Source organism: Vipera ursinii (assembly GCF_947247035.1).
Source record: "Vipera ursinii genome assembly, chromosome: 1".
NCBI lineage: Eukaryota > Metazoa > Chordata > Lepidosauria > Squamata > Viperidae > Vipera > Vipera ursinii.
In genome coordinates, this window is record NC_139512.1 from 99559169 (window position 1) to 99579841 (window position 20673).

At 42.2% G+C, this 20673-nt stretch overlaps 1 protein-coding gene across 7 annotated transcripts in view; it reads left to right on the forward strand.

Moving 5' to 3' along the window:
• DENND2B (DENN domain containing 2B) overlaps positions 1 to 20673 on the forward strand; it is a 161162-nt gene that overhangs the window by 90379 nt on the left and 50110 nt on the right. The window lies entirely within an intron of this gene.

A 20673-nucleotide genomic window follows, 5' to 3' on the forward strand; every position in this document is an offset into this window, starting at 1 on the left:
TTTTGTACTCCAAGGCCAAACTATTATGATAAGGACATCATTTTTGGGTGTTAGTTCTATAAGGTGCTGTAGGGCTTCATAGAACCGGTCAATTTCATCCTCTTCAGCACCGGTGGTTGGGGCATAGACTTGGACTACTGTGATATTGAATGGTTTGCCTTGGATTCGAACTGAGATCATTCTGTCATTTTGAGGATTGTATCCCAGTATTGCTTTTCCTACTTTTTTATTGACTATGAAGGCTACTCCATTTCTTCTGAGGGATTCTTGCCCGCAGTAGTATACCTGATGGTCATCTGAATTAAATTCACCCATTCCTGTCCATTTTAGTTCGCTGATTCCTAAGATGTCGATGTTTAGTCTTGTCATCTCTTGTTTGACCACGTCCAGCTTTCCTTGATTCATGGGTCTTACATTCCAGGTTCCTATGGAGAAAGAATCTTTACAGCATCGGACTTTCCTTTCACCACCAGACATATCCACAGCTGAGCGTCCTTTCGGCTTTGGCCCAGTCGCTTCATTCTTTCTGGCGCTACTAGTACTAGCCCTCTGCTCTTCCCCAGTAGCATATTGGACGCCTTCCGACCTGAGGGGCTCATCTTCCAGCGTCATATCGTTTTGCCTTTTGGTACTGTCCATAGGATTTTCATGGCAAAGATACTGGAGTGGTTTGCCATTTCCTTCTCCAGTGGATCACGTTTTGTCAGAACTCTCTGCTATGACCTTTCCGTCTTGGGTGGCCCTGCACGGCATAGCTCATAGCTTCATTGAATTACGCAAGCCCCTTCGCCACGACAAGGCAGTAATCCATGAAGGGGAAAATGATGTTAGTCATATACTATTCTTTAGTTTTGGAGATACTCAGTAAATGAATAGAATGACGAAAATTCTTATGTTAAACTGATGGCTGAAAGCTGGAACAATATATTTGCATGTCTATGTACGTGACTAGATTTTGCTGAGATCTCTTTCTGAACTTTGCAGATTTTTAGTAGAAACTAATACATTGTTTGAAGGGACGCGGTGGCTCAGTGGGTTAGGACGCTGAGCTTGTCGATCAGAAGGTCGGCAGTTTGGCGGGTCGAATCCTGAGTGCCACGTAGCAGAATGAGCGCCTGTTACTCGTCCCAGCTTCTGCCAACCTAGCAGTTCGATAGCACGTAAAAATGCAAGTAGAAAAATAGGGACCACTACGGTGGGAAGGTAACAGCGTTCCGTGCACCTTTGGCGTCTAGTCATGCCGGCCACATGACCACCGAGACGTCCTTGGACAAGTGCTGGCTCTTCGGCTTTGAAACGGAGATGAGCACCGGCCCCTAGAGTTGGAAACGACTAGCACGCATGTGCGGGGGAACCTTTACCTTTACTTTAATACAATGTTTGCTTTTCCTATTCATGTGTAAACTAACTGAGAATTGAAACTTTCTGAGGGTTTTAATTATTTGAAGCAAGCATGATTGTGTTGGTTCACAGGAAAGTAAACCAGGAATCCATAGCTCTTTAATACTAGCCAAAATATCAGAAGAGGCCTGGCAAGATTTCTGTTTCCCTCGCCCTTCTTTTATATATAACAATTGGATTTACTTATTTCAAGATTCTAAGTTGCCAAATATCTAGATAGCTATGTGTTGGGTGTTGTAGAAATATTCAAATAAATAAATATCCTTTTGTTTTATTCACATTTTACTTATTTAAGAGCCGTGAAGAACTTTAAAACTTGCATGCTCTTTTGTGACTTACTAACAGTCATGATTCCCGTAAGTTATGGCTTTGGATTGTTATTAGTGGCCTTATAATGCTGTTTTTCATTGTAAAAGATTCTCATGGCATTTTTAAAGAGCAATAGAAATATGACAGGTTAACATAGTTTGGTGCAGTGGCTAAGGTATCAGGCTAGAAATTGGGAGAGTTTGAGTTCTAGTCCCTCCTTCGGTATGATTCCAGCCAGGTGACCTTGGGCGAGTCCCTGTCTCTCAGACTTAGGTAGCAGGGAATGGCAAACCACTTTTAAAAATATTGCCAAGAAAACTGCAAGGATTTGTCCAGGAATTGTCACTAGTCAAAGCTGACACAGAGGCACCTCTTGCCCACCCACTCCCAATACATATACATGAGACATAAAAGGGAATATGAAGGACAAGGAGAAAAAAGGAAATCAAGGATGATTCCTTATTATTTTATAGCTGTTATAGTGGCTTACTGTGATTTTGGTTAGATTTTGATGGCATTATCATGAACATCTGGAATGTAAATAGTTCAAAAACGAACCCTCATAGGTACCAGTTCAGGTTAGGATGGGCTGAAGAGTGGGATCAAGGTTAATATGGTGAACTTTGTACTCTGTACTCTATAGATTTTTTTTATTAGCTCACAAGTTCATATTGCTGTTTACTGTAGGATTGATGTGATGCTGTTTTAAAATATCTACACATTGTTTGAAGAACTAAGTGTTTGTTTTCTGTGAATCACCGTGTATTTAAGAACTGCTGACTGCAATCCAGCTGGAGGGGACTTGGGGTTGGCAAAGTTAGCTGTGGAGGTTCTGTACAGTAAGTCTGGAGATGCACTGCTTGAGAGAGGCTTACAGTTGTCTGTCCCACTAAAAACCATGTAGCTGCATCAAATTATCGCATATCACATTACGAAGATAAGCATAGTAAGGGTGTGAGAACAGGGAGGATTTACAATAATTCCTCTTAAGCTAACACTGAGGCTAACGCTTTGTCCTTTGTCCATGTGTCACTTGTCTTGGCCTCAGTGGGCTATGGAAAAGAAAACGGTATGTAATTGTTAAATCATAGCAATTACTAGATTAGTTATAATAATATGAGAAATGGGTGGAGGAAATGAGGAAAAGGAGGGACATATCTTCTTTTTAGCCTTTATCCTAATGCTGCAGAAGCTTTTAGGAAATGTAACTGTTTTAATAACCAATTCTATATGTTATGAAAAATATCTTTATGTACAATTTAGAGCAGTTCCCACAGACTGTTTGAGCTGTGCAAACCCATTGATTAGTTATTAAGCTAATTTGTTGCTTTTTAAACTTACCTTGATTTTTTTACTTAACTCTTCCACCCTCATTCTTCCCATTCACATATTTTAAAGTCTGTTTGAAGTCTAAAATTATCTCTTCAATTACTTTAGGCTCAACTTTTACCTGAACAAAGACAGGTTCTTGTCGAATCCCGAGTGCTGCATAACAGAGTGAGCGTCTGTTACTTGTCCCAGCTTCTGCCAACCTAGCAGTTCGAAAGCACGTAAACATGCAAGTAGAAAAATAGGGACCACTATGGTGGGAAGGTAACAGCGTTCTGTGCGCCTTTGGTGTCTAGTCATGCCGGCCACATGACCACGGAGATTTAATTTAATTTAATTTATTAATATTTCTATACCGCCCTTCTCCCGAAGGACTCAGGGCGGTGTACAGTGCAAGAATAAAACACGGAAATTTACAAAAAATAAAAGATAATTAAATACATGCCCGATTAAAAATACAGTTGATACATGGTAAAAAACCCCCAATAAAAATAGTAAAAAACCCCACCAATCCCCCCTCAGGCCAGGCCGGCTTGCTCGAACAAGTATGTTTTCAGATCGCGGCGAAAGGAGCGAAGATCGGGCGCCGTCCGGAGCTCAACCGTTAACTGGTTCCATAGCTCCGGGGCGCCCACAGAGAAGGATCTCCCCCTGGGGGCCACCAGTCGGCATTCTCTGACCAGTGGCACCCTGAGGAGGCCCTCTCTGTGGGACCGCACAGGGCGGAGGGAAGTAGACGCCGGCAGCAGGTGTTCCCTAAGGTACTCCGGACCCCTGCCATGTAGGGCTTTAAACACCATTACTAGCACCTTGAATCTCACCCGGAAGACAACTGGTAACCAATGCAGCTCACGGAGCAGAGGTGTCACATGGGAGTATCGGGAGACTCCCAACACAACTCTCGCGGCTGCATTCTGTACCAGTTGGAGCCTCCGGGTGGTCCTCAAGGGAAGCCCCATGTAGAGAGCGTTGCAGTAGTCTAGACGAGAGGTCACGAGCGCGTGAGTGACCGTGCATAAATCATCCCGGCTTAGATAGGGCCGCAACTGGCGCACCAGGCGAACCTGGGCGAAAGCCCCCCTAGTCACAGCCACCATGTGATCTTCCAAGGTGAGCCGTGAATCTAGGAGGACTAGCACGCATGTGCGGGGGAACCTTTACCTTTACCTTTACCTTATTTATTTATTTAAAATATATTTATATGGCCTCCCATTTCTTGAGTGGATCATACATAAAACCTGGCAGGTACACTCCTACACTATACTAAGCTGGGTTAATATTAGTTATTGATTTGATTAGTTGCTGTTGGCTTAGCACATTGTGAAAACCTTGCCTGTTTTATTGGTTTAATGGTTCAGTGTATTGTGTGAGTCCATAAAATGGGTAAATTTATAAATTGAGTAAAGCATGTTGCCCGAATACAACCATTCTGCCCATAGGAGACACTTAATTCCTAATTGAATCATTTATTCAGTTCCACCAGTATTATCTCTAGTCAACCACCTAGCAACAGGGGAAGAGGGAGAGGAGTTTCCAGTGGATCTGTAAATGTGCATCATAGTTTCATTATAAAAGTAAAGTAAAGCTTTCCCCCTATCCAACGACTCTAGGGGACAGTGCTCAGCTCCGTTTCTTAGCTGAGAGAGCCAACTTTGTCCGAAGACATTTCTGTGGTTAAATTTCATTATAGCAGTTTTGCTGGCATCTACAAATGTTTTCTTTTAGTAATCTACTATATTTCATTTGCCAATTTTTCCTGTTAATGATGTAATCTCTTTAGACCAGGGGTAGGCAACCTTGGCTCTTTTCTGACTCGTGGACTCCAACTCCCAGAATTTCTGAGCCAGCCATGCTGGCTCAGGAATTCTGGGAGTTGAAGTCCACGAGTCATAAAAGAGCCAAGGTTGCCTACCCCTGGTTTAGACAGAGAGATCTAGAAGGGAAGGGCAAATTTTGAAAAGTAGAAACTTCCATAGCACTCTGTCCCACCAAGATTTGAATGGGGGAGCATTTGGCTTTAATGTCCATTGTGATGTTCATCACACCCTTTCTTCCTTACAACTCTCCCCTAACCATTCCACTATTGTCATCTCCCTTTCCCTTTCCTTTTTGCTTACTAAGGGCAAACATACATTCTTGTTAGGAAAAAAAAGTCTGGTTTTTTATATCTGTATAACTTACATCTGAAGAAAGACATATAGCAGACAGTATAGTCTCAGTCCTATAATCCAACCATTTGGGCACTGGGGACTGGCTTTGTGGAAGACAATTTTTCCATGGATTGGGGAGGGAATGGTTTCAGTTAGAGCCATGGTGACGCAGTGTTTAGAATACAGTACTAGATTCAGTAGTAGATTAGTATTAGAATACAGTACTAGATTAGTACTAGAATATAGTACTAATTCCCTGCTCACTCCAGGAGTTTGATTCTGGACGGCTCAAGGTTGACTCAGGCTTCCATCCTTCCAAGGTGAGTAAAATGAGGTCCCAGATTGTTGGGGGCAACATGCTGACACTGTAAACTGCTGAGAGCGGGCTGTACAGCACTATGATGCAGTTGTGCATGTTGTTAGCTGCGAAGTTGTGTCTGACCCATCGTGACCCTATGGACAACGTTCCTCCAGGCCTTCCTGTCCTCTACCATCTTCTGGAGTCCATTTAAGCTCATGCCTACTGCTTCAGTGACTCCATCCAGCCACCTGATTCTCTGTCATCCCCTTCTTCTATTGCCCTCGATCTTTCCCAGCATGAGGCTCTTCTCCAGAGGGTCCTTCCTTCTCATTAGGTGGCCAAAGTATTTGAGTTTTAGCTTCAGGATCTGGCCTTCTAAAGAGCAGTCAGGGTCAATCTCCTCTAGGACTGACCGGTTTGATCGCCTTGCAGTCCAAGGGACTCGCAGGAGTCTTCTCCAGCACCACAGTTCAAAGGCCTCAATTCTTTGGCGCTCAGCCTTTTTTATGGTCCAGCTTTCACTGCCATACATTGCAACTGGGAAGACCATAGCCTTGACTATACACACTTTTGTTGACAGGGTGATGTCTCTGCTTTTTAGTGTGCTGTCTAGATTTGCCATGGCTTTCCTCCCCAGGAGCAAGTGTCTTTTAATTTCTTGGCTACAGTCCCCATCTGCAGTGATCTTGGAGCCCAGGAAAATAAAATCTGTCACTACCTCCATTTCTTCCCCATCTATTTGCCAGGAATTGAGAGGGCCAGATGCCATGATCTTGGTTTTTTTAATGTTAAGTTTCAACCCAACGTTTGCACTCTCCTTCTTCACTCACAACAAGAGGCTCTTTAGTTCTTCTTCACTTTCTGCCATTAGAGTAGTATCATCTTCATATCTTAGGTTGTTGATATTTCTTCCAGCAATCTTAATTCCAACTTTTTATTTTTATTTTATTTATTTTAATCCCATTTATATCCTGCCCTTCTCCGAAGACTCAGGGCGGCTTACAATTTAAGAACAAACCAATGTGCTTAGCAATTCATCTAGCCCTGCCTTTCTCATGATGTGCTCTGCATATAAGTTAAATAGGCAGGGCGACAGTATACAGCCTTGCCGGACTCCTTCCCCAATTTTGAACCAATCAGTGGTTCCGTGTCCAGTTCTCACTGTTGCTTCTTGGCCCACATATAGGTTTCTCAAGAGACAAATAAGATGGTCTGGTACGCCCATCTCTTTAAGAACTTGCCACCGTTTGTTATGATCCACACAATCAAAGGCTTTGGCATAGTCAATGAAGCAGAAGTAGATGTTTTTCTGGAACTCTCTAGCTTTCTCCATGCTCCAGCGTATGTTGGCAATTTGATCTCTAGTTCCTCTGTCTCTTCGAAATCCTGCCTGTACTTCTGGTAGTTCTCGATCCACATACTGCTGGAGTCTAGCTTGTAGGATTTTAAGCATAACTTTACTAGCATGAGAAATGAGTGCAATGGTGCGATAGTTTGAACATTCTTTGGCACTGCCTTTCTTTGGAATTGGAATGTAAACTGATCTTTTCCAATCCTGTGGCCACTGTTGAGTTTTCCAAATTTGCTGGCAAATTGAGGTGTAGCACTTTTACTGCATCATCTTTTAAGATTTAGAATAGCTCAGCTGGAATACTGTCACCTCCACTAGCTTTGTTGTTGCTCAGCTTTTCTAAGGCCCACTTCACTTCACATTCTAGGATGTCTGGCTCGAGGTCAGTGACCTCAAGGTCAGTGATCATTGTGATTATCAGGGAGGTAAAGCTCATTCTTGTATAGTTCTTCTGTGTAATTTTGCCACCTCTTCTTAATCTTTTCTGCCTCTGTTAGGTCCCTGCCATTTTGGTCCTTTATTATGCCCATTTTTGCATTAAACGTTCTCTTCATCTCTCTAATTTTCTTGAAAAGATCTCTGGTCCTCCCTATTCTATTGTTTTCTTCTATTTCTTTGCAGTGTTCATTTAAGAGGGCATTCTTATCTCTTCTAGCTATTCTCTGGAATTCTGCATTCAATTGGGCGTATCTTTCTTTTTCTCCCTTGCCTTTCTCTTCCCTCCTTTCCTCAGCTATTTGCAAAGCTTCCTCAGACAGTCATTTTGCTTTCTTGCATTTCTTTTTCTTTGGGATGGTTTTGGTTGCTACCTGTTGTACAATGTTGCGAACCTCTGTCCATAGTTCTTCAGGCACTCTGTCTATCAGATCTAATTCCTTAAATCTATTTGTCACCTCTACTGTATATTCAACAGGGATATAATTTAATTCATACCTGAGTGGCCTAGTGCTTTTCCCTACTTTCTTCAGTTTAAGCCTAAACTTTGCAATGAGAAGCTCATGGTCTGAGCCACAGTCAGCTCCTGGTCTTGTTTTTACTGACTGTATAGAGCTTCTCCATTTTTGGCTGCAGAGCACATAGTCAATCTGATTTCTGTGTTGACCGTCTGGTGATGTCCATGTGTAGAGCCGTCTCTTGGGTTGTTGGAAAAGAGTGTTTGCTATGACCATCATATTCTCTTGACAAAATTCTATCAGCCTGTGCCCTGCTTTATTTTGTACTCCAAGGCCAAACTTGCCTGTTATTCCGGTTATCTTTTGGCTTCCTACTTTAGCATTCGAATTCCCATGATGATAAGGACATCATTTTTTGGTGTTAGTTCTATAAGGTGCTGTAGGGCTTCATAGAACCGGTCAATTTCATCCTCTTCAGCACTGGTGGTTGGGGCATAGACTTGGACTACTGTGATATTGAATGGTGCCATTTCTTCTGAGGGATTCTTGCCCGTAGTAGTATACCTGATGGTCATCTGAATTAAATTCACCCATTCCTGTCCATTTTAGTTCGCTGATACCTAAGATGTTGATGTTCAGTCTTGTCATCTCTTGTTTGACCACGTCCAGCTTTCCTTGATTCATGGATCTTACATTCCAGGTTCCTATGGAGAGAAAATCTTTACAGCATCGGACTTTCCTTTCACTACCAGAGACATCCACAGCTGAGCATCCTTTCGGCTTTGGTCCAGTCGCTTCATTCTTTCTGGCACTACTAGTACTAGCCCTCTGCTCTTCCCCAGTAGCATATTGGACACCTTCCGACCTGAGGGGCTCATCTTCCAGCGTCATATCGTTTTGCCTTTTGGTACTGTCCATGGGGTTTTCATGGCAAAGATACTGGAGTGGGTTGCCATTTCCTTCTCCAGTGGATCACGTTTTGTCAGAATTCGCTGCTATGACCTTTCCATCTTGGGTGGCCCTGCACGGCATAGCTCATAGCTTCATTGAATTACGCAAGCCCCTTCGCCACGACAAGGCAGTAATCCATGAAGGGGTACGATGCAGTATATAAGTCTAAATGCCAGTGCTATTCAGTTTCTCTCCGTCACCCACTGCTCACTTCTAGCTGTGCGGCCCGGGTTCCTAACAGGCGAGGGTCTGCTATTTGTTCCAGCGTTGGGGACCCCTGCTATAATGTATCTATTGCATTGATCATTAGTTGGAAACAGGTTCTTTGCCAATATTCAGATCCCATTTCCAATCAGACCCATCTGTCAGCAAAGTTGCAAAAGAACAAGGCTTGTTTTGTAGAATTGTTTAACGAACGGTAGTTTGGAGGACTGTAACTTTCTTCTACATCTGTAGGTTATGGGACCTTATTCCAGCATGAAGAGAGTTACCGGTTGTTTGTTTTACAATGTATTTCTTGGACTTTATCTAGGCAGCTAAAACCTACCATTTCCAGGTATCATCTGTTTTCTGATTTTGTGTCTCACTGTCACTCCTGTGTCAGTATAGCTGCCTTTCTAAAGAGGCTGTGAATCACTCAGCTCTGTCCCCAGCCTTATACTAGGAGCCCTGTAATAGAAACTGCCTAAGAAATAAGTTATTTATTTCCAGATCTGCTCCTTTTATGAGAGCCAAAGTAGGAGAAATTTTTTAACTGCAGCATGAAATTCCTGCTCCTAGATAAAACTGTGACGTCCTATAATATAGAAGGAATGCAGTTCTTCTCAATCCCGTTTTTCACTCTTGCCTCCTATTACTGCTTAGTTTTCCCTAGAGGCAGCTTTCCATCTGCCATGCTTCACAGCCAAAGGGATGGGACATTTTACACTCTGTCTCTGTCCTAAGGGGCTGGGTGTATTTTTCAGTGTGCTGAAGGAGCACAATGAGCATGAATAACATTAGTGCTTGAATTACACAGCACTGGGTTATAATTTTTTTCTCTGCAGCATGGTTTACCATAGCTTTCCCCCTCTCTTCATCCCCGTGGCATAGTCATCTATCCCTCTGGATAGTTAGTCCTTCCCAACTTTACTGGGTTTCCAAAAGGCAATAAAGACTTAGCACTCTAGGAAACCTTTGTGGATATAATAGTTTAGCCTATCCTCAGGGTGACTTTCTCACTGGATGTTAATTAGAGCAGTGTGACTTTTCAAACCCTATGCTTGGCATTCTCTATGCTACATAAAGTCTATGGGAATTAACAGAATAGAAGCCAAAATGCATGAGTAAGTAAATAACTGTGCATATCGACTTTCAGAATTAAAAATAGTGCTTACCTCTATGTGTCTCATAATGTACATTTTTAAATTCTTTCTTCTAACCAGCAGAATGTGTTCTGTCTCTCAGGCCCTAAAGGTGTCATCTTTATTGATATACAGCCAAACAAAATGTCCATATGATAATTTATGAATGTTTACTTCATAAAGTCTGAGAATCTTTTACAGTGCAACTCTGGAAAAGACTTTAAGGGCCAGATTCCAATTTTTATGTGGCCAGAGTTAAAGTAGATCAAGAAAGAATAAGCAAGAAAAATTGAAAATAAGCAAAGGCATCAAATGTCTCTTTGCATCCTTATTCTGAAATAAGCAAAGGACATCTCTTCAAAAAGCAGCTCTTTTATATGTCTGTATAGAAATTGTTCTTGCTAGATTTAGTTTAATTCAGAAGAACATTATATGATTACAGCTTGTGTACAGAAAATGAAACGAATAACCTCCATGTTTTATTTTTCCTGGCTTAAAGAAATAGTGCTTTCACCATCAATGAAAGTACTATTTTTTCCTATAGAATGCCTGGGTAAATTGCAGCGTGCACTGTGTAATCTCATATATACCTTATTCAAGTTTATGTCAAGTGAAGCTCATGATGCTAATTCCATGATAAGAGAATAACAGACTGCAGCTTCTTAAAGAGAATTAAACTTATACAATCAGCTCTGATTTGTACTGCCAAGTTTCTGGAGCTTCTGAAAATATATATTTTTTTTCATTTTTATTTTTCCCATTTCTAGCCATTGTCATATAGCAGAGAAACAAAATACCCTCTGAAAAAGACATTTATAATTTTTGCCCCATGGTGTACAATATGTATTAGAGTTTTAACAAAGGTCTCCTTTGATGAGCTTCTATTTACAATGCCAAATCCCTGTAATCATCTTTTCGTTACTATACTTGCACCTGTAATTTGACTTCCTACAAAATCAATTGTGCAACCTCAGTTTATCATCCTTATGGGTTTTTCTGGCAAGGAGGGTAGACAAAATATCAATGTAGAATATTGTACTTAGATTTATACCCCATAATGACTATGCTGTTATTAAAGCTGATTTGCTGAATAGGCAAATAAATCTCTAAACTCTGCTTGATCGAAGCTGGGTGGTGTCTCTGCTCCAGACTCTGCAAGTTCCAGTGCAGTCTATACAACTGCATTCCATCCTTCTGAGATAATCATCAAGGACTGCCAGTGGAAACATTTTGTAGTGCTGCAGCAGCAGTCCAAATCTTTTAATTAAAACAGTCCTAAAATATTGGTTTATAGAGATAAGTGATAGTATTTAACATGCATAAATCATCCAGAGACAATAGTGAGATGGCCAAGTTTACAGATGACACCAAATTATTTAGCATGGTGAAACTCAGCAATGCTTGAAGATCTCCAACATGTTTCCAGAATTTCTGAACTGGAGGAACAATGGCAATGTTTGGGATAATGGGCATCCCTTAAGGAATAAAATGGAAACACTTTTCAGGCATCAGTTAGAAATTTTAGGCAAAAGCCATTCAGGTGACCTTTCTCTCAGAATAAAGGCAGTGGCAAGCATTAAGTCAACACTGATCAAAGGCATGTTTGTGTGCATACTCAAACACATCCAACAAATCCCGAGAGTCTGGGAAAGTTGGTTCAGACAAAAATGGCTATCAGATTTGATAACTAGAAATGTATGAAATGTTAATCAGTGGTTTGTTCTTAGCAACTTTATAGGCGAGTGCTCTCCATGTTAATCACTATAGAACCTCTTAATATACTTAATAATCTTGCTACACATTCTCTTCATGACCTGTTTTCCTTGTTACCTTCTGGGAGGAGGCTTCATGGTATCTGAAGCAGAACATCCAGATTCAGTCACAGTTCCATACAGCAACATCCTTGTGATATATATATGTTTTCTGAGGTTTTCGCGGGTGCCTGTATGTGGATCCTTGGTTTTTCGGGTTTTTCCCCGCGTAGAACTAAAGGTGGCGCACCAGGCGAACCTGGGCAAAAGTCTAATGCTGGGAAAGATTGAGGGCAATAGAAGAAAGGGACGACAGAGAATGAGGTGGCTGGATGGAGTCACTGAAGCCGTAGGCGTGAGCTTAAATGGACTGCAGAAGATGGTAGAGGACAGGAAGGCCTGGAGGAACGTTGTCCATAGGGTCGCGATGGGTCGGACACATGCTTCTCCCAGAAGAAGGAAGCTAAAGCCTGATGATGACGGATGGGACTCCGTCGAAACGTTGCGCCCACACCTTTAGTTCTACGCGGGGAAAAACCCGAAAAACCAAGGATCCATATATATACCCCTTCATGGATTACTGCCTTGTCGTGGCGAAGGGGCTTGCGTAATTCAATGAAGCTATGAGCTATGCCGTGCAGGGCCACCCAAGACGGACAGGTCATAGCTGAGAGTTCTGACAAAACGTGATCCACTGGAGAAGGAAATGGCAACCCACTCCAGTATCTTTGCCATGAAAACCCTATGGACAGTACCAAAAGGCAAAACGATATGATGCTGGAAGATGAGCCCCTCAGGTCGGAAGGCGTCCAATATGCTACTGGGGAAGAGCAGAGGGCTAGTACTAGTAGCGCCAGAAAGAATGAAGCGACTGGGCCAAAGCCGAAAGGACGCTCAGCTGTGGATGTGTCTGGTGGTGAAAGGAAAGTCCGATGCTGTAAAGATTTTTTCTCCATAGGAACCTGGAATGTAAGATCCATGAATCAAGGCAAGCTGGACGTGGTCAAACAAGAGATGACAAGACTGAACATCGACATCTTAGGTATCAGCGAACTAAAATGGACAGGAATGGGTGAATTTAATTCAGATGACCATCAGGTATACTACTGCGGATAAGAATCCCTCAGAAGAAATGGAGTAGCCTTCATAGTCAATAAAAGAGTAGGAAAAGCAATACTGGGATACAATCCTCAAAATGACAGAATGATCTCAGTTCGAATCCAAGGCAAACCATTCAATATCACAGTAGTCCAAGTCTATGCCCCAACCACCAGTGCTGAAGAGGATGAAATTGACCAGTTCTATGAAGCCCTACAGCACCTTATAGAACTAACACCAAAAAATGATGTCCTTATCATCATGGGGGATTGGAATGCTAAAGTAGGAAGCCAAAAGATAACTGGAATAACAGGCAAGTTTGGCCTTGGAGTACAAAATGAAGCAGGGCACAGGCTGATAGAATTTTGTCAAGAGAATACGATGGTCATAGCAAACACTCTTTTCCAACAACCCAAGAGACGGCTCTACACATGGACATCACCAGACGGTCAACACAGAAATCAGATTGACTATATGCTCTGCAGCCAAAGATGGAGAAGCTCTATACAGTCGGTAAAAACAAGACCAGGAGCTGACTGTGGCTCAGACCATGAGCTTCTCCTTGCAAAGTTTAGGCTTAAACTGAAGAAAGTAGGGAAAAGCACTAGGCCACTCAGGTATGAATTAAATCATATCCCTATTGAATATACAGTAGAGGTGACAAATAGATTTAAGGAATTAGATCTGATAGACAGAGTGCCTGAAGAACTATGGACAGAGGTTCGCGACATTGTACAACAGGTAGCAACCAAAACCATCCCAAAGAAAAAGAAATGCAAGAAAGCAAAATGGCTGTCTGAGGAAGCTTTGCAAATAGCTGAGGAAAGGAGGAAAGCGAAAGGCAAGGGAGAAAAACATAGATATGCCCAATTGAATGCAGAATTCCAGAGAATAGCTAGAAGAGATAAGAATGCCTTCTTAAATGAACAGTGCAAAGAAATAGAAGAAAACAATAGAATAGGGAGGACCAGAGATCTTTTCAAGAAAATTGGAGAGATGAAGGGAACATTCCATGCAAAAATGGGCATGATAAAGGACCAAAATGGCAGGGACCTAACAGAGGCAGAAGAGATTAAGAAGAGGTGGCAAAATTACACAGAAGAACTATACAAGAATGAGCTTAACGTCCCTGATAATCACAATGAGGTGGTCACTGACCTCGAGCCAGACATCCTAGAATGTGAAGTGAAGTGGGCCTTAGAAAAGCTGAGCAACAACAAAGCTAGTGGAGGTGACAGTATTCCAGCTGAGCTATTCAAAATCTTAAAAGACAGTGCAGTAAAAGTGCTACACTCAATTTGCCAGCAAATTTGGAAAACTCAGCAGTGGCCACAGGATTGGAAAAGATCAGTTTACATTCCAATTCCAAAGAAAGGCAGTGCCAAAGAATGTTCAAACTATCGCACCATTGCACTCATTTCTCATGCTAGTAAAGTCATGCTTAAAATCCTACAAGCTAGACTTCAGCAGTATGTGGATCGAGAACTACCAGAAGTACAGGCAGGATTTCGAAGAGGCAGAGGAACTAGAGATCAAATTGCCAACATACGCTGGATCATGGAGAAAGCTAGGGAGTTCCAGAAAAACATCTACTTCTGCTTCATTGACTATGCTAAAGCCTTTGATTGTGTGGATCATAACAAACTGTGGCAAGTTCTTAAAGAGATGGGAGTACCAGACCATCTTATTTGTCTCTTGAGAAACCTATATGCGGGTCAAGAAGCAACAGTGAGAACTGGACACGGAACCACTGATTGGTTCAAAATTGGGAAAGGAGTCCGGCAAGGCTGTATACTGTCGCCCTGCCTATTTAACTTATATGCAGAGCACATCATGAGAAAGGCAGGGCTAGATGAATCAATAGTTGGAATTAAGATTGCTGGAAGAAATATCAACAACCTAAGATACGCAGATGATACCACTCTAATGGCAGAAAGTGAAGAAGAACTAAAGAGCCTCTTGTTGCGGGTGAAAAAGGAGAGTGCAAAAGTTGGGTTGAAACTTAACATTAAGAAAACCAAGATCATGGCATCTGGCCCTCTCAATTCCTGGCGAATAGATGGGGAAGAAATGGAGGTAGTGACAGATTTTGTTTTCCTGGGCTCCAAGATCACTGCAGATGGGGACTGTAGCCAAGAAATTAAAAGACGCTTGCTCCTGGGAAGGAAAGCCATGGCAAATCTAGACAGCACACTAAAAAGCAGAGACATCACCCTGTCGACAAAAGTGCGTATAGTCAAGGCTATGGTCTTCCCAGTTGCAATGTATGGCAGTGAAAGTTGGACCATAAGAAAGGCTGAGCGCCAAAGAATTGAGGCCTTTGAACTCTGGTGCTGGAGAAGACTCCTGCGAGTCCCTTGGACTGCAAGGCGATCAAACCGGTCAGTCCTAGAGGAGATCAATCCTGACTGCTCTTTAGAAGGCCAGATCTTGAAGCTAAAACTCAAATACTTTGGCCACCTAATGAGAAAGAAGGACTCACTGGAGAAGAGCCTAATGCTGGGAAAGATCGAGGGCAATAGAAGAAGGGGACGACAGAGAATGAGGTGGCTGGATGGAGTCACTGAAGCAGTAGGCGTGAGCTTAAATGGACTCCAGAAGATGGTGGAAGACAGGAAGGCCTGGAGGAACGTTGTCCATAGGGTCGCGATGAGTCGGACACGACTTCGCAGCTAACAACAACAAATATATATATATATATATATATATATATATATATATATATATATATATATATATATATATATATATATATATATATATATATATATGTAGATCTAGAGTCTCGGGTTTCTTCCCGCGTTCCTTTCATCTTCAGAAAGTTGTGGCGACGTTTCGACGAAATCCCATCCGTCATCATCAGGCCGGAGTGTTCCTCCTGCTGCTTCCAGGAGCAATGCGTGGTCTGGCTGTTCCTTTCCTTCCAACTGCCGGTGGGGCTGTGTTCTGACTGGGTGGAGGCGTGGCTGCTTTCTGATTGGGTGGGGGTGTCCTCCGATTGGGTGGAGGCGTGGTTGTCTTCTGATTGAGTGGAGGCGTGGCTGTCTTCTGATTGGGTGGATGCGTGGTTGTCTTCTGATTGGTTGGAGGCGTGGCTGTCTTCTGATTGGGTGGGGTGTGTTCTGAATGGGTGGGGTTTTTTGTTGTGTTGTAATATCCTGAGTGTTGTGATTTGGTGTCCTGAGGAGTGGGCTGTGTAGTGGCCTCCAGAGCTTTGGTTTGGCTCCGAGTTCGAGGACCTGCTATGTATCTCTGGTATGGGTCAGTCAGGTTCGTGTGTGCGTTCTTCTGCTTGGGTGATGGCACTTTTGCTTGACTTGTTCTGTCTTCTGTGTGGGGGAGTTTTTGTTCTGGGTGTGGATGAGTCTTGCTGGGGCTGGTGGCATTTGCCCAAAACTATATGGCCTCCCCAAAATACACAAAGATGGAATCCCACTAAGACCCATAGTAAGTTCTATAGGCTCACCACTACAAAACTTAGCTAAATACCTAGCAAAACAACTACAACCTCAAGCAGAAATGGCAGCTTCATATGTCCAAAACTCATACCACTTTATAGAATTAGTGAAAAATCTACAGATAGACCAAAAAGACTTGCTAGTCAGCTTCGATGTGGTATCACTATTCACCCAGGTGCCAGTCCAAGAAGCTCTATCAACAATAAGAAGCAAATACCAACCACCAAACCATATTATAGAACTAGCAGAACACTGCTTATCAAACACATACTTCATACACAGAGGCCAGAGATACAAACAAATAGAAGGCGCACCAATGGGATCCCCTCTATCACCAGTTATCGCAAACCTTTTCATGGAAGAATTTGAAACTAACGCTCTGGAAAAGACTACAAACAAACCAAAACTGTGGCTCAGATATGTGGATGACACCTTCGTGATCTGGCCCCACGGAAGAAAGGAGCTAGAAAACTTCCTAACACACCTGAACAGCCTACATCCCAAAATAAAATTCACCATGGAGATTGAAACAAACAACCAGTTACCTTTCCTGGATGTACTTATATACAAAAAACAAAACGGTACCCTAGGACACACAGTCTACCGAAAGAAAACGCACACCAACCGTTACCTCAATGCGCAATCACATCATCACCCAGCACAAATAAATTCAGTAGCCAAAACACTAATAACAAGAACCAGACGCCTTGCAGATAAAACACATATACAAACAGAACTACACACCCTGACAGACATATTGACAGCAAACAAGTTCCAAAAAAACAAAATCACCAATATGATTCAGCAGGGGACTCCGAAACAGAAAAACATCCAAGAAGAAGAACAGAACAACGGACGAGCCATCTTGCCCTACATAAAAGGAACAACCGACAAAATCAGTAAAGTACTACGCAAACATAACATCAAAACCGCATTTAACACTGACAGAAAGATATCAACCATCCTGAGAAATCCCAAAGACAAAATAGAACTGGAAAACCAGGGCATATACCAAATCCCATGCGCCTCCTGTCCAGCAACATACATCGGACAGACTAACAGAAGAATAGAGGTACGTGTAGAAGAACATAAGAACTCAGTACAGAAGAAAGATCACACATCTTCACTAGTACAACACATAAACACTACGGGACACAACATCAATTTTGAAGGTACAAAAACAATCGCCAAAATAGAACATCTCAATAGCAGAATAATCAGAGAAGCCATTGAAATAGAAAAACACCCAGACAGTATGAACAAGCGAGACGACACCTCCCGCCTACATGACATTTGGAAACCAGCATTGATAGAGAAACGAATTTCAGCAAACAAGGATTTAAAAAACCAACAAACAACCCCAAATGCCACCAGCCCCAGCAAGACTCATCCACACCCAGAACAAAAACTCCCCCACACAGAAGACAGAACAAGTCAAGCAAAAGTGCCATCACCCAAGCAGAAGAACGCACACACGAACCTGACTGACCCATACCAGAGATACATAGCAGGTCCTCGAACTCGGAGCCAAACCAAAGCTCTGGAGGCCACTACACAGCCCACTCCTCAGGACACCAAATCACAACACTCAGGATATTACAACACAACAAAAAACCCCACCCATTCAGAACACACCCCACCCAATCAGAAGACAGCCACGCCTCCAACCAATCAGAAGACAACCACGCATCCACCCAATCAGAAGACAGCCACGCCTCCACTCAATCAGAAGACAACCACGCCTCCACCCAATCGGAGGACACCCCCACCCAATCAGAAAGCAGCCACGCCTCCACCCAGTCAGAACACAGCCCCACCGGCAGTTGGAAGGAAAGGAACAGCCAGACCACGCATTGCTCCTGGAAGCAGCAGGAGGAACACTCCGGCCTGATGATGACGGATGGGATTTCGTCGAAACGTCGCCACAACTTTCTGAAGATGAAAGGAACGCGGGAAGAAACCCGAGACTCTAGATCTACACATACAGACACCCGCGAGAATCTACGAAAACAAATATATATATATATATATATATATATATATATATGTGTGTGTGTGTGTGTGTGTGTGTGTGTGTGTGTGTGTGTGTGTGTGTGTATTTATATATGCATCACACACACACACACACACACACACACACACACATGAGATTTCACAGTGCAAGCTGCAATTTACCCAGGCATTCCATAGGAAAAAAAGTAGTGCTTTCATTGATGGTGAAAGCACTATTTCCTTAAGTCAGGAAAAATGAAACATGGAGGGTTACTTAAGTCTTTCATTTTCTGTACACAAGCTGTAATCATATAATGTTCATCTGAATTAAACTAAATCTAGCAAGAACAATTGTTCACCATCAATGAAAGCACTATTTTTTTCCTATTGAATGCCTGTGTAAATTGCAGCTTGCACTGTGAAATCTCATATATATCTTATTCATGTTTATGCCAAGTGAGGCTCATGATGCTAATTCCGTGATAAGAGTTCAGCTTCTTAAAGAGAATTAAACTTATACAATCAGCTCTGATTTGTATATGTGTATGGGTAGATATATTCATTCTTTTGAGAGCAGGCAACAGAATTTCATTTTTAATGTGGGCCGGTATGCTCACAGTAAAAAATGACAATAAAGGTTGTCTTGTCTTGTCTTAATATAGAGACAGTATTAAATTGGAACTCCATAAATTGACAAACTTGAAATGCATGGTTTAAGATTGAATTTAGTGAGGTGATAGCTCTTGAGTCCCATACCAGAGGCAACTGTTTGGTAAACAAGGGACAGACAGATGGTACAGAACTCCAAGGCTGGGTAAAATAATACTTTTGAGTATATTATAGTATTGTTGCAACTGGATACATTTAAAGAAGATAATCAGGAAAAATGAAAAAGACAGAATTATTCATCCCTAAAAAGAATATTTCCCATAAGAAAATGTGTGCTAGCTGCCACTTGGAAACTGATTGTAGTAATGCCATGTTTGCAGATTTCTTGAGAGGGCGTGCATGGTTAGTTTTTTAATCCATGGCTGTTAAATTTTTTGATTATAGGTTTTCTATATATTTCTGGGATCATACAGGTACCAACATATCTCCAGTTTAGTTTGCAAACAGTCTGTGAACTTCTAAATATTCCCCAGAATGCAAGGAATGAAAATTAGTATTTTCACCTGATAGGATACTATGTATTAACTAAGTGAAAAACATTCCAAATAATGTAGCCCATTTTTTGAAACATTGCATACCTTGAATCAGACCTAAGCCTTTTATTTTTATTGATAATTCAAGCTGTTATTGTTATATATGTTTAATGGTTCATTTTTGTTTTTATGTAAATAACCCAAGAATAAGACTGAAATATAGGAGTAATGCATGCTATATGGCAGACATGTCAAACACAAGGCCCGGGGGCCGGATACGGCCCGCGAAGTGGCTTCATGTGGCCCGCAAAGCCATCCTGGAAACAGTGAGGGAACGGCCCCCACTGCCTTGGCCCTGGCCCAGAGACCCTCCTTCTGCCAGAGACCCTCCGAACTGTCCCACTCCTGCCCAGGCCCCCATAGGCACCCTTGATGCAAACGATGTAGAGCTGGCCATGCCCACCCAGTAGGCCATACGCACTCTAGCCACACCCACCCAGTAGGCCACGCCCACCCTGGTTATACCCACCCGGCCCCCTGAGGGCAACCGCAATGCTGATGCGGCCCTCAATGAAATTGAGTTTGACACCCCTGCTATATGGACTGGAAATGTTTATATAAATAGTACATTTTATATAAATTTTAGCAAGTCATGTTAAAGCTTATGTAAAAAAAAGCAGAGGTCAACAACTCTCTGCTTGGTTCGTAAATAAATGCAGTGTTTTGCTTTTTGTTTTTTTACTATTTTGATTTGGGGGAAAAATGCCACTAGGTTAGAAAGAAATAATGAATGGGCTTAGTGGGAGCAATAACCAGATTAGAAGGCTGAATGTGTGAGAAAAGTTTCACTGAAAATGTCAGTTTTGCAGATGTTATACCCTTCAATATTGGTAATAATAAAGTGGAGAAGAATTAGCTCTATCTGTTTCAGGGCTATCATAGCTGACAAATCCAAAACTAGAACATATCTGGCTTCGATAACTTTATTTTATTGTTTTCTTTTGCAGGGAACCAATAGTTACAGCAGCTCACTTTTTAAGGTTCAGAATAGAGACATTTTTCTTTGTGTCAGAATTTCCTGCAGCTCTTTGGTGTCCTCTAATGGTCATCCAGAGTTTTGCAATCCTGATATGATACTGCAATTCTATGTGTGGTGGGTGCTTTACGCCTTATGTGCTAACTATAATCATTAATACTGGGAAAG